Source organism: Myotis myotis, unplaced genomic scaffold (assembly GCF_014108235.1).
Source record: "Myotis myotis isolate mMyoMyo1 unplaced genomic scaffold, mMyoMyo1.p scaffold_m19_p_21, whole genome shotgun sequence".
Classification (NCBI taxonomy): domain Eukaryota; kingdom Metazoa; phylum Chordata; class Mammalia; order Chiroptera; family Vespertilionidae; genus Myotis; species Myotis myotis.
In genome coordinates, this window is record NW_023416326.1 from 848,669 (window position 1) to 860,345 (window position 11,677).

The following is an 11,677-nucleotide window of genomic DNA, read 5'->3' on the forward strand; positions in this document are numbered from 1 at the left end:
GTGGCTCAGTGGTTGAGCATTGACCTCTGAACCAGGAGGTCATAGTTTGATTCCCGGTCAAGGGCACAGGCCCGGGTTGCAGGCTCGATCCCCAGTGTGGGGCGTGAGGAGGCAGCCGATCCATGATCCTCTCTTATCCTTGATGTCTCTCCCTCTCCCTCCCTCCCTCTCTGAAATCAATAACAATATATTTAAAAACAAACAAACAAAAACTCCGGGCTGCAGTGCATTTGGCCTTTGCAACCTTTAACCCTGAGGCTTTCAACCCAGAGGGGCCGCGCCTGCACTTTAAGGTCCTGGGGGACAGGGGGGCTGTGAGAATGTGCTGTCATTCATCAGCGCTGTCCCCTTAATGGCCCCGCTGACAGGCCCCCCTGCAATGGAGAGGGTCGGGCGGGGCCCTCCACACCCGTGAGCAGGTGCAGCAGGCCGGGTGCAGGTGAGCAGCTCCTCACGGGGCTGGGAGGCCGCCGCAGCCACCAGGGGGGCCACAGAGCGGCTCGCGCAGCACGGACCCTCCGTTCACCGGAGTAGCAGAGCAACAGCCAGCCAACGGGGTACTTTGGTGTCAACCCTTTAGTTCTGCTGAAGTGCCTGCTAGCCTGTTGCCTGTCTTAGTTCAGGGGTGGGGAACCTCTGGCCCACGGGCTGTACAAGGTCTGAGAAACCACCTGGTCCCGGCAGGAAAAGGCTCCCCACGGGACAAAGGGGACGCTTCAGCGAATAGGAGTGCAACACGCCGCTGGGCACGTCCGAGGGAGCCACACGCGGGTGCTTTTGGGCCCCCCTCCGCGGGTTTGGACGTGGAGCCGGTGAGTCGAGGCAGCTCCGGGGCCGGGTTGATGTGAAGGAGGACGCGGCGAGTTTGCTCTTTTTCTGATGAAAACAGCACAGACCTGCCCAGGTGGCTGCGGGCGAGGCAGGTGCATCGCGTGGGGCGTGGGGCGTGGGGCATGGGGGCTCCAGCCTGTCGCTTGGGGCGTTCCGTTGATTCTCAGGCCGGGATCCCGCTCTCATTCACGTGTCTTGACCTTGGATGTAACGTCCCGGCCAGTGGGTCTGATACCGGGAAGGCAAGTCCGCCTCCGTTCTCCCCGCGTGTCCAGAGGGCCTCACTCCTCCCAGCCGGCTGGTGTTGCCGATGAACGCTGAGGAGCGGTGCCTGATCTCTGAGGACGGTGTTAGGGCTGGAGTTCCTCAGCCCGTACGATTGAATCTGGTCCCCCCTGCGCCTTCCCCCCCTCCCTTCTCGGCTGCCTGCCCGGCGAACTCTCCCCCGCCCGGGAGGCCCCCTAGGTCCCCGGCTGACAGAGGGGAAGATGGGAAGCGGGTAATCGCTGTCCCTGGTGATCGGTACTGGACATCACGGACGACGCACTTCCTTGTCAGAGCAATTAGAAGGGGGGGGGGGACCGGTCGATGCCTTAAACCCACCAGGGAGGGGCGTGGGCCACTTCAGAGGCAGAAGTCCAGGCACAGGCATGTTAATGGCGTCCGAGTGGCTTAATTGAAAATAGATTGCCCGCACTCGAGGGACGGGTCACGTGGCTGATCCGTGTGTGTGTGTGTGTGTGTGTGTGTGTGTGTGTGTGTGATATCCGTGTGTGTGATCCGTGTGTGTGTGATCCGTGTGTGTATGTGTGTGATCCGTGTGTGTATGCGTGATCCGTGTGTGATCCATGTGTGTATGTGTGTGATATGCGTGTGTATGTGTGATCCGTGCATGTGTGATCCATGCGTGATCCGTGTATGTGTGATCCGTGTATGTGTGTGATCCATGTATGTGTGTGATCCATGTATGTGTGTGATCCGTGTGTGATCTCTCTCTGTGTGTGTGTGATCCGTGTGTGATCTCTGTGTGTGTGTGTGTGTGTGTGTAGAGCTGCATCCCACAAACACAGGTGCAGCCGCCATTGTGTTCTGTGACCCCCCAGCGACCCCCCTTCTGCGGGCTGGTGTGTCACCTGGAGCCACTATCGTCCGTGGGAACCCTGGCGAAGGGACGGTCACAGGTTTGCCAGGTAAAACCTAGATTTTGAGGGACAAAGGGGAGACTCCTCTTCCGCTGTAATGCGCACGTCGGCCACTGGAGGGCAGCGTCTCACAGGAATCCGGCCAGAGTGGCTTTCCCCGGCTTCTGGCTCAAGTCCCAAGTTCACAAGGAACCAAAGCAGCGGTTCCCAACCTTCTGGCCCTTTCAATACAGCTCCTTATGCTGTGGTGACCCCCAACCATAAAAACATTTCCGTGGCGACTTCATCGCTGTCATGTCGCTACTGTGATGAGTCGTCATGTAAACATCTGACATGCAGGATGGTCTTAGGCGGCCCCTGTGAAAGGGTTGTCCGACCGCCAGGGGGTCGCGGCCCACAGGTTGAGAACCGCTGGAACTCTCTGGAAAAGTTCTCTGGTGACATTTTACATCCATTTCCCCCGGGGGGGAGGGGGGCGCCACAGGAACAATGCAGTTGCTGAGGATGTGTTGATGATGAGTGTGCGTCCACGCAGCTCGGGGCTCTGAGTCACCGGGGCCCTTGGAGTGGCTTCCTGGCTTCCCCGTGCACATGGGTCCCGTTGGAGGCTGCGGATGTAAATTCTCATTTTTCTCCTGGTGTGTGTGTGTGTGTGGGGGGGGGGGGGGCATTCATATGGAGGCGTCCTGAGTCAGGGAGAGCCAGCAGGGAATTTCTGGCGTTTCTCAGAAGCCTGTCGGCCTGGCCTGGAAGCCGGGTCTTGCTTTGTTTGCTGTTTAGTTTAATCCGTGTCTAAATGGCTTTTCCAGGGAGCTAAGGGTCGAGTGGGAATTCCTTAGACAGGGACGCCGCTGCCGTATAGGAAACCATCACTGCCGGCCGGAGTGGCTCAGTGGTGAGCGTCGACCTAGGAACCAGGAGGTCAGGGTCCCATTCCCGGTCAGGGCCCAGGCCCGGGTGGCAGGCTTATGAGAAACGCCAGAAGTTCAACCTGGTTCCTAGGTCGACGCTCAACCCCTGAGCCACACCGGCCGGACGCCTTCTCCACGCCCTCGGTAGGTTTCAGAAAACTCACCGGAGGGAATGCCTGTGCCCTGACCGGGAATCGAACCCAGGACCCTTCAGTTCACAGGCTGACGCTCTATCCACTGAGCCCAGCCAGCCAGGGCCCGACTGCGGGCGTCTTAATGCATGGTCTCCAAGTCGGGGGTGGGGGGGGGGGGGGGAGACGCACAGCGGGCGTTTAGCAGCTGTTTCGCAGATATGAGCAAAACGGGGGCATGGAAACATTTTCCGAGAAACGCTTGTCCGTTGAGTTATTAAAACAGGACTTTCCGGGCCCCGGCCGGGTGTCCCAGTGGTTAGGGGTCGTCTCCCTACACCGAGGTTGTGGGTTTGATCCCTGGTCAGGGCACATACAAGAAGCAACCAATGAATGCGTGAGTTCGTTTCTCTCTCCAATCAGTCAATCAATCAATCAATCAGAATAGGGCTTGACTAAAGGCACTCACGCCTCCAGGCTCCTCACAGGGAACCAGCCGGTCACTTTTCCGAGAGACGTTGTAAAACCCACACACGCTCCCCCATCCCCTTCCTTCAAACAGCATCCCAGAAATGTATTGCCCGTGGGAGAAAGTTAATTTCTAAAATGTACATTTTTCATCTCCCCCGCGTCCATTCACTATGTTTCCCTCTGGTTTTCAATGTAAAAATGCAGATTCCTGGCCCCCCTCCTGCTTTCGTCTTTAACCTCCCCTGTTTGTTGATGTTGCCATCACCCGGGTGTCAGGCGCTGTCTCCCAACGCCGCGTGTCACACGAAAGCAAACACAGCCCCGGTCCATTAACGAGGGGCTGAGATCAGGTAACCAGGGCCATGATTCCATGCCCCCCCCCCACACACACAGAAAACATGACCCCACCACCCAGCCTGCTCCAGAGTGAAAGGCCCCACAATTACATACGGCAACGAAGTTCAGGGTGGGCGCCTGGGATTGTTTCAATGTTCCCTGTCCGCCCACTTGCATTTTACCTGCGATTTAATATATACTAATTATATATATTAATATACACTGAGCAGCCAGATTATGATGACCGCCCCATCAATACAATGAAGTGAATGAGTTATGCAAATAATAATAATAATAGCCCTGACCGGTTTGGCTCAGTGGATAGAGCGTCGGCCTGCGGACTGAAGGGTCCCGGGCTCGATTCCGGTCAAGGGCATGTACCTTGGTTTCGGGCACATCCCCAGTAGGGAGTGTGCAGGAGGCAGCTAATCGATGTTTCTCTCTCATCGATATTTCTAACTCTCTATCTCTTTCCCTCCCTCTTTGTAGAAAATCAATGAAATAAATATATGTGTGTGTGTGTATATATATATTTATTTAAAAATAATAAAACCTTGAGAGTATTTGCTTAGGAAGTTTTCAATATCCAGTATTTTTGGAAGTGTCCATGAAGTACTGATGGGGTGGTCACCATCATCTGGCCACTCAGTGTATATCAAAATGCCTATTTTATTATTGTTTTAAAATATATTTTTATTGACTTCAGAGAGAGGAAAGGAAGAGAGAGAGAGAGAAACATCCATGATGAGAGTCATGGACCTGCTGCCTCCTGCACGCCCCACACTGGGGATTGAGCCCACAGCCCGGGCACGTGCCCTGCCCGGGAATCGAACCCGGGACCCTCCAGTCCGCAGGCCGACGCTCTATCCACTGAGCCACACCAGCCAGGGCCTCCCTCATCACTGATGTTTCGACGTCTCCCTCCCTCTCCCTTCCTGTCTGAAATCAATTTAAAAACATTTTCTTTAAAAGGGCGCAGCAGAGATTTTTAGCCAAAGCGACAGATGCCCGCCCGTGGGACGCGGGCTTCGCGCAGAGGTCGCCACGGAGAGGCCCATGCGCGCTTGCGTACTTCCCCTCTTCGCCCCCTAAACCCCACGGGGCTGTGTTTTTTTGGGGGGGCGGGGGTCTCCCCGAGCAAACCTCCCCCCTCGGATCACTCCCTTCAGCCCCGGCAGCTCTGATCGGTTCCAACAAGTGTTTAGAGCGAAGTGTTGACGCGCATTAATCTGTTTCTCGTCTGCGCGCCCGGCTCACGCTCGGCCGGTGGCGGAGCCGCGCGCCTGACAGCTCGGGGCGCACGGTGCGCGCGGGGCGGCCGCTGACGCTGAGCAGAGCCGCGCGGGTTGTTATTCTTTGTAATTACCTTCATTACGGGAGAGCGTGTGTCAATCAACCGTGGGCTTTAAACATGCCAGCAATTTGCGAGGAAAAAAAAAATTAAAAAAAAAAAGCATGTCTGTTTCCCAGCCGCGCCCGGACGGATGGGGCCCGGGCATGGCGTGCGCGCCCCGGCGGGCGGGCCGGGCGCTGTATTGGAAACAGGCGGCGGCAATTTTCCGAAGGATCGCTCTCCCTCCTGGCGCCCCATGACTTTCGACACGAACAGAGAGAGGATGCCGGTATGGAGGGAGTTTAATAGGGAGCTCATGTGCGCTTTTTTAAGATTATTATTTTTATTTCTTTATTGATGTCAGAGAGGAAGGGAGAAGGAGAGGGAGAGAGAGAGAAACGTCCATGATGAGAGAGAACCATGGACCGGCTGCCTCCTGCACGCCCCACACTGGGGATCGAGCCCACAACCCGGGCCTGTGCCCTGACCGGAATCGAACCCGGGACCCTTCAGTCCGCAGGCCGATGCTCTATCCACTGAGCCAAGCCGGCCAGGGCCAGACGTGGCTTTTAAAAATGTACTTTCCTTTGATTTCAAAGAGGAAGAGAGAGAGAGAGAGAGAGAGAAACATCGATGATGAGAATAATCATGGATCGGCTGCCCCCTGCACGCCCCCTACTGGGGATCCAGCCCACAACCCGGGCCTGTGCCCTTGACCGGAATGGAACCGTGACCTCCTGGTTCACAGGTCGATGCTCAACCCCTGAGCCCGGCCGGTCCGGCCGCAGACACAGCGTCTTAGATGGATTTCTGCAGCGAACCTACCCGGTCAGGTTGGTGTTTGACAGCCTTGCTTCCTGGGAGGCGGAGTTGGAAACGCAGGTGCTCAGTCGCGTCCCGGCTGCAGGTGATTTCATCGGAGGTCACGGGGTCACGAAGGCCTCCCTGGACAGTGTCCTGAACACGATGGTCAAGGGTAGGGCTCGTCTTGAGAGCTGACCACTGTGACCGAGGCCCGTCTCTCTGGCCTAAGAGACACCCACCCAGTTATCAGTCCCTCACCCCACCCATGTGCATGCAGCCACGGGGGGCGGGGGGGTTAAAAATGACAAGAAAGGCCACAGAATCAGCCTCATGTCCGAGTTTCCTGGCTTTGCCAGCCTGTGTGTGGGAGGAATTCCTTTTCCAATAGCAGATGCCTCCACCAGGGGGCGATCAGGGACAGGGAGAGACGCAGGGGCGGGGATTCCTGGTTTGTGGGGGTCCCAGGTGAGCTGTGGCTGTCAGCTCGTCCCCAATATAGGAGCCCGATGGGTCCCCACAACCAGGACATCCCCAACCCTCCCCCAGAGTCTCCTCTCCACTGCCCCCCTCAGCCGGTGCCTGGCCGCCCCCAACCTGGGGCTTCTGGCTCCCCCCCCCACACACACACATGCTTCTCCCAGTCCCCTCCCCAAGTCCTTGTCCCCTGTCACCTTCTCCAGGTGCCGGCTTTGAGGTGCTTTCAAAAACTGCAGCCCCACCGGGCCGGCCGGCAAGCGTGGCTCAGTGGTCGAGGGCCGACCTATGAACTAGGAGGTCCCGGTTCGATTCCCAGTCGGGGCCCATGCCTGGCAGCCGATCAATGATTCTCTCTCGTCGCTGATGTTTCTTTCTCTCCCCCTTCCTTCCTCTCTGAAATCCATAAAAATATATTTTAAAAAATAAGAATAAAATACAACTCTTTTTGTTGTTGTTAATACTTACGGGAGGATATTTTTTCCACTGATTTTTTTAGAGAGGGTGGAAGGGGTGGGAGAGAGGGGAAGAGGGGAGAGAGAGAGAGAGAGAGAGAGAGAGAGAGAGAGAGACATCAATCAGTTGCCTCCTGTATGTGCCCCACTGGGGCCGGGGATTGAATCTGAATCTACAACCCAGGTACTTGCCCTTGATCAGGAATCGAACCCAAGACCCTCTGGTGTGTGCGCTGACGCGCTAATCACTGAGCCACACCAGCCAGAGCAGAAAATACAGCTCTTTTTAATTTTTTTTATTGATGTATTGATTTATTGATTTCAGAGAGGAAGGGAGAGGGCGGGAGAGATAGAAACATCCATGATGAGAGAGAATCGTGGACCGGCTGCCTCCTGCACCCCCTACTGGGGATCGAGCCTGCAACCGGGGCCTGCGCCCCGACCGGGAATCGAGCCGTGACCTCCTGGTTCTTAGGTCGACATGTCGATGCTCAACCCCTGAGCCCCGCCGGCCCGGCTCTTCAAGATATTTCACCAAAGTGGTGGCATCCCATCCGATCGTCGCACCTGCTTGAACGTAAGAGGGGCAGCTTGATTGTTAGAAAGAGTTTCCAAGGACGACGAGACTGGCTTTGACAGAGCCTGCGGTGGGGCGGAAACGCTTTCATAAAACCCCGTGGAGCCATCGCATCCCCTGACCTCCCTTCGCAGCCACGCTTCTGACATCTTATCCGAACCAAGGGCTGGGGATTGGGCCGAGGGAGCATGGACGGCCTGATCGACCTCACGGTGTCTGTGTCGAGGGAAGAGGGGAAATGGCCGATTGAGCCCCAGAGGGCCCCTCCCCCCAGCGCGCGCGCGCACACACACACACACACACACACACACACACACACTCTCCCCGTTCAGGTGCCGCGTGCGCTCACCGAGGCCGGGACATCTGTGCGTGCGGTTCCCCTCGGGTGTCTCTCAATTGGTTTCTGCGCGCGGGGCGGCTCTCAGCCGCGGCCGGGGTCTGTGAAGCGTCACGGTGGGGCCCACGGGAAGGAGGAAGGAGGAGGCTCAGGGCTGTAGCCATCACTCGCCTGCCTCTGGGAGGGATGCTCTCCCGGCCGCTGGTCCTGGCTCCCGGGGAGCGGCCTCTTTGTCTCCAGGCGCCTGCGGAGACAGCTCAGGGGGGCCTCCTCCAGCGGCCGGCGGGCGGCGCTGGGCTCATGGGCCGAGGGACCGGGTGTCTGTCTGAAACTCCGGGTCCTTCCTGCAGGAAACCCGGAGTCTACGTGTGGATTCTCTCCTCCATCCACTCGGAGTCGCTGGGTGTTATTTTATTAGAATAGATTTTTATTGATCTCAGAGAGGAAGGGAAAGAGAGAGAGAGAGGGAGAGAAATATCAATGATGAGAGAGAATCAGGGACCGGCAGCCTCCTGCAGGCCCCACACTGGGGATGGAGCCCACAACCCGGGCCTGTGCCCCGACCGGGAATCGAACCGCATCTTCCTGGTTCCTAGGTTGACGCTCAACCACTGAGCCACGCTGGCCGGGCTGGAATTCTCTTTCTCTTGGTCCCTTGTATGGATTGATTGCCAGGCGGAGAATAGATATTGGATGTCGAACCCCAGGAGAACGTAAAGGAGGGGCGGGGAGGGGGAAGTACCATTTCATACCTTGTGTTCAAAACAAACAAAGGTTTCCAGAATTAAAAAATCATGCTAGCCCTGGCTAGTTTGGCTCAGTGGATAGAGCGTCGGCCTGCAGACCGAAGGGTCCTGGGTTCGATTCCGGTCAAGGGCACATACCTGGGTTGCAGGCTCCCGGCCCTGGTCTGGGGCATGTGGGAGGCAACCAATCGATGTGTCTCTCTCACATCGGTGTTTCTCTCTGTCTCTCCCTCTCCCTTCCTCTCTCTCTGAAAATCAATGGGAAAAATATCCTCGGGAAAGGACCAAAAAAAGAATAATAATAATATATACTTTTAAATGCTGATTTATCTCTGCGCATCCCCAAATGCGGCTTGCACATACATCGTGGGGTTCGGAGGATGCCAACCCAGGGCGGGTGTATTGATAGGCGTGTAATGATATACAATTTATTTCGGGGTGGGCGGGGGGGAGGAGGTACAACTTAATGGCTCATGAATAGCAAATTCATTATCTTTTTAATACTCCGGTTATATGGACGCCATATACCATCTTTATGGGGCCACGGCGAGCATCTCCATCCTCCACTCCACTCGGAAAACAAATATTCCCAAATCTCGGCCCCCCGGAATGATTCGCCGAGTCCAACGCCTCCATAAATATTATTGGATTAGAACACGGTCGGTTGGGCCGCGAACCGTCGCACGTTGGATGCCACCTGTTGCCCTGGATTTTAAAGGGCTGACACATTAATTTATCTCAAAGGCCAGCGACAGGGGGACAACGCCGTATTTTCACGGGGGGCGGGAGGGGGGACAGGGGGGCGCGTCAGGCAGGCCTCCCCCTGGCCGGAGAGCGTGCGAGGCCATAAAACGCGGCGCGGCTTGTTAAGTATTCATTTCTCATTTGCATCCGTTATTAAATGATGTGCCAGGGGCCGGTCGCTCATCGTAAAACGACGCGCAGTGCCATCGGGCTCTCGGAAGACGGGCCCCGCGCTGTATAATTTAGTGTCACTTTAAGGGTGGGCGTGGGCGCGCGCGTGTTTGTCAGTAATGATGCTTAATTATTCCGCGGAGACGTCTGCGGCCTCGGAACCGGGCTCAATAATTCATGCCAGCCTTCGGGTCACTCAGAGAGATGGCAGGCAGGGGGCCCCGGCCCTGATTCATGGTGATTCGGGGACTGGTCCTTCCGCAAACGCTGTCATTCATCGCCTAAAACCATGGCAACGCGGGGCGCCGACTCAGAGGGGCTTATTATTAGTAGTATTTTTTAAATGTGTTTCTTTTAATTTTTAATTTTTTTGAAATATATTTTATTGATTTTTTTACAGAGAAGAAGGGAGAGGGATAGAGAGTTAGAAACATCGATGAGAGAGAAGCATCGATCAGCTGCCTCCTGCACAGCCCCCACTGGGGATGTGCCCGCAACCAAGGTACATGCCCGTGACCGGAATCGAACCCGGGACCCTTCAGTCCACAGGCCAGCGCTCTACCCACTGAGCCAAACCTGTCAGGGCTTACATATGTTTTTATCAATTTCAGAGAGGAAGGGAGAGGGAGAGGGAGAAAAGAACATCCATGATGAGAGAGAATCATGGACCGGCTGCCTCCTGCACGCCCCACACTGGGGATCGAGCCCCCAACCCGGGCCTGTGGCCCGACCGGGAATCGAACCCTGACCTCCTGGCTTATTTTTCAGGCATGTCCCTGACTGTCACAACCGTCTTCGCCTGGGGTTTGGGAACTTGAGGTTGACCGTGTCCGAGATCCCCGCCCTTCAGAGAGACGGTCCAGGGACAGAGACTTTCCCAGGCTCCACGGGCACGTCTGTGTGGAACCTCCCTGGCCTGGGTATCCATTTGCATTTGAAAACCGAGAAAGTACAGGCGTGGGGAGCGGGCTGGCAGGGGAGGGCGGGAGGGGGTGGTGGTGATTTGTATTGCAGGAGCCAGAGATGCCCAATGACCCGTGTGAAAACAGTTCATTAAAACGTGGATGTGCGCGGCCGCCTAATGCAAAGAGCTTTATTGCCGCCTTAGAAGCCCGGTGGCTTCAGGTGGGCGGCGGATCGAGGCGGGGCCATAACTCAGGCCGGCGCCCCCCTCTGCCTCCCCCCGCGCCTGGCCTGGGAGGGAGACCCCGAAACCCCTCCTTCCTCGCTGACCGGACCCCGGACCCTCGGGGCTTCCAGCGAGTCTGGGCCTGGTTCCCTGTCACTCCTTTCAGAGCAGAAGCAGCACCCCTCGTGCGTTTGTAGGCGATTTGCACGCTGTGGAGACGCGACTCTGCGGAATGAATGAATGGTTGTCGGGGGCGGGGGGTCTTTTGTTCTCCTTATTGACTTTTGAATACATTTTTATTGATTTCGGACAGGAAGGGAGAGGGGGAGAGAGAGAGACACATGGAGTGTTGTTTGCAGTAAATTTAATCAGTGCCTGTGTGACCACTGTCTTCTCTCTGGAAGTTAAACTTTTACGGCATCAAAAATAGCCAGTAGGGCCCGGCCGGCGTGGCTCAGGGGTTGAGCGTCGACCTGTGAACCGGGAGGTCACGGTTCGATTCCCGGTCAGGGGCACGTGCCCGGGATGCGGGCTCGATCCCCGATGCGGGGTGTGCAGGAGGCAGCCGGTCCATGATCCTCTCTCGTCATGGATGTGTCTCTCTCTCTCTCCCTCTCCCTTCCTCTCTGACATCAATAAGAATATATATGATAGAACCAAGTTTCCTCAGATGTGCTTGGCTACGGTCTGTGTACGTGCACGTGTGACTGTGCCGTGTGATCTGTGGGAACAAGGCGGGGTTCGGAGGGCACACGGCTTCACGGCTCCTGGGAGGAGCACAGAGATCTCGGATATGTTTGACGAAGCTTCCTCGTCTCTTGTTGAGAGAGAGAGAGAGAGAGAGAGAGAGAGACAGACAGAAAGAGAGAGAGACAGAAAGAGAGAGAGAGAGAGAAGGAGGAGGAGGAGGAGGAGGAGGGAGGGGAGCGAGCGGGGGGTCTCCCCAACCAGGAGGGTCCCCCCGAAGCCCCTCCGATTTAATTGCCCGAACATGACGGCCGGGCCTGCGGCGTCTCAACTTGATGTGCGTAATTGATACCCAAACACGGTTACGGGACGCGACACGGCCCGGGCCCCAGCGCCGT

General features: G+C 56.5%; 1 non-coding gene across 1 annotated transcript; it reads right to left on the reverse strand.

Annotated features, from left to right (window-relative positions):
* Positions 1–4,634: 4,634 nt before the first annotated feature.
* TRNAR-GCG lies at positions 4,635–4,713 on the reverse strand. The gene has a single exon. It is a non-coding gene; the product is annotated as a tRNA-Arg (tRNA).
* Between the last annotated feature and the right edge of the window lie 6,964 nt (positions 4,714–11,677).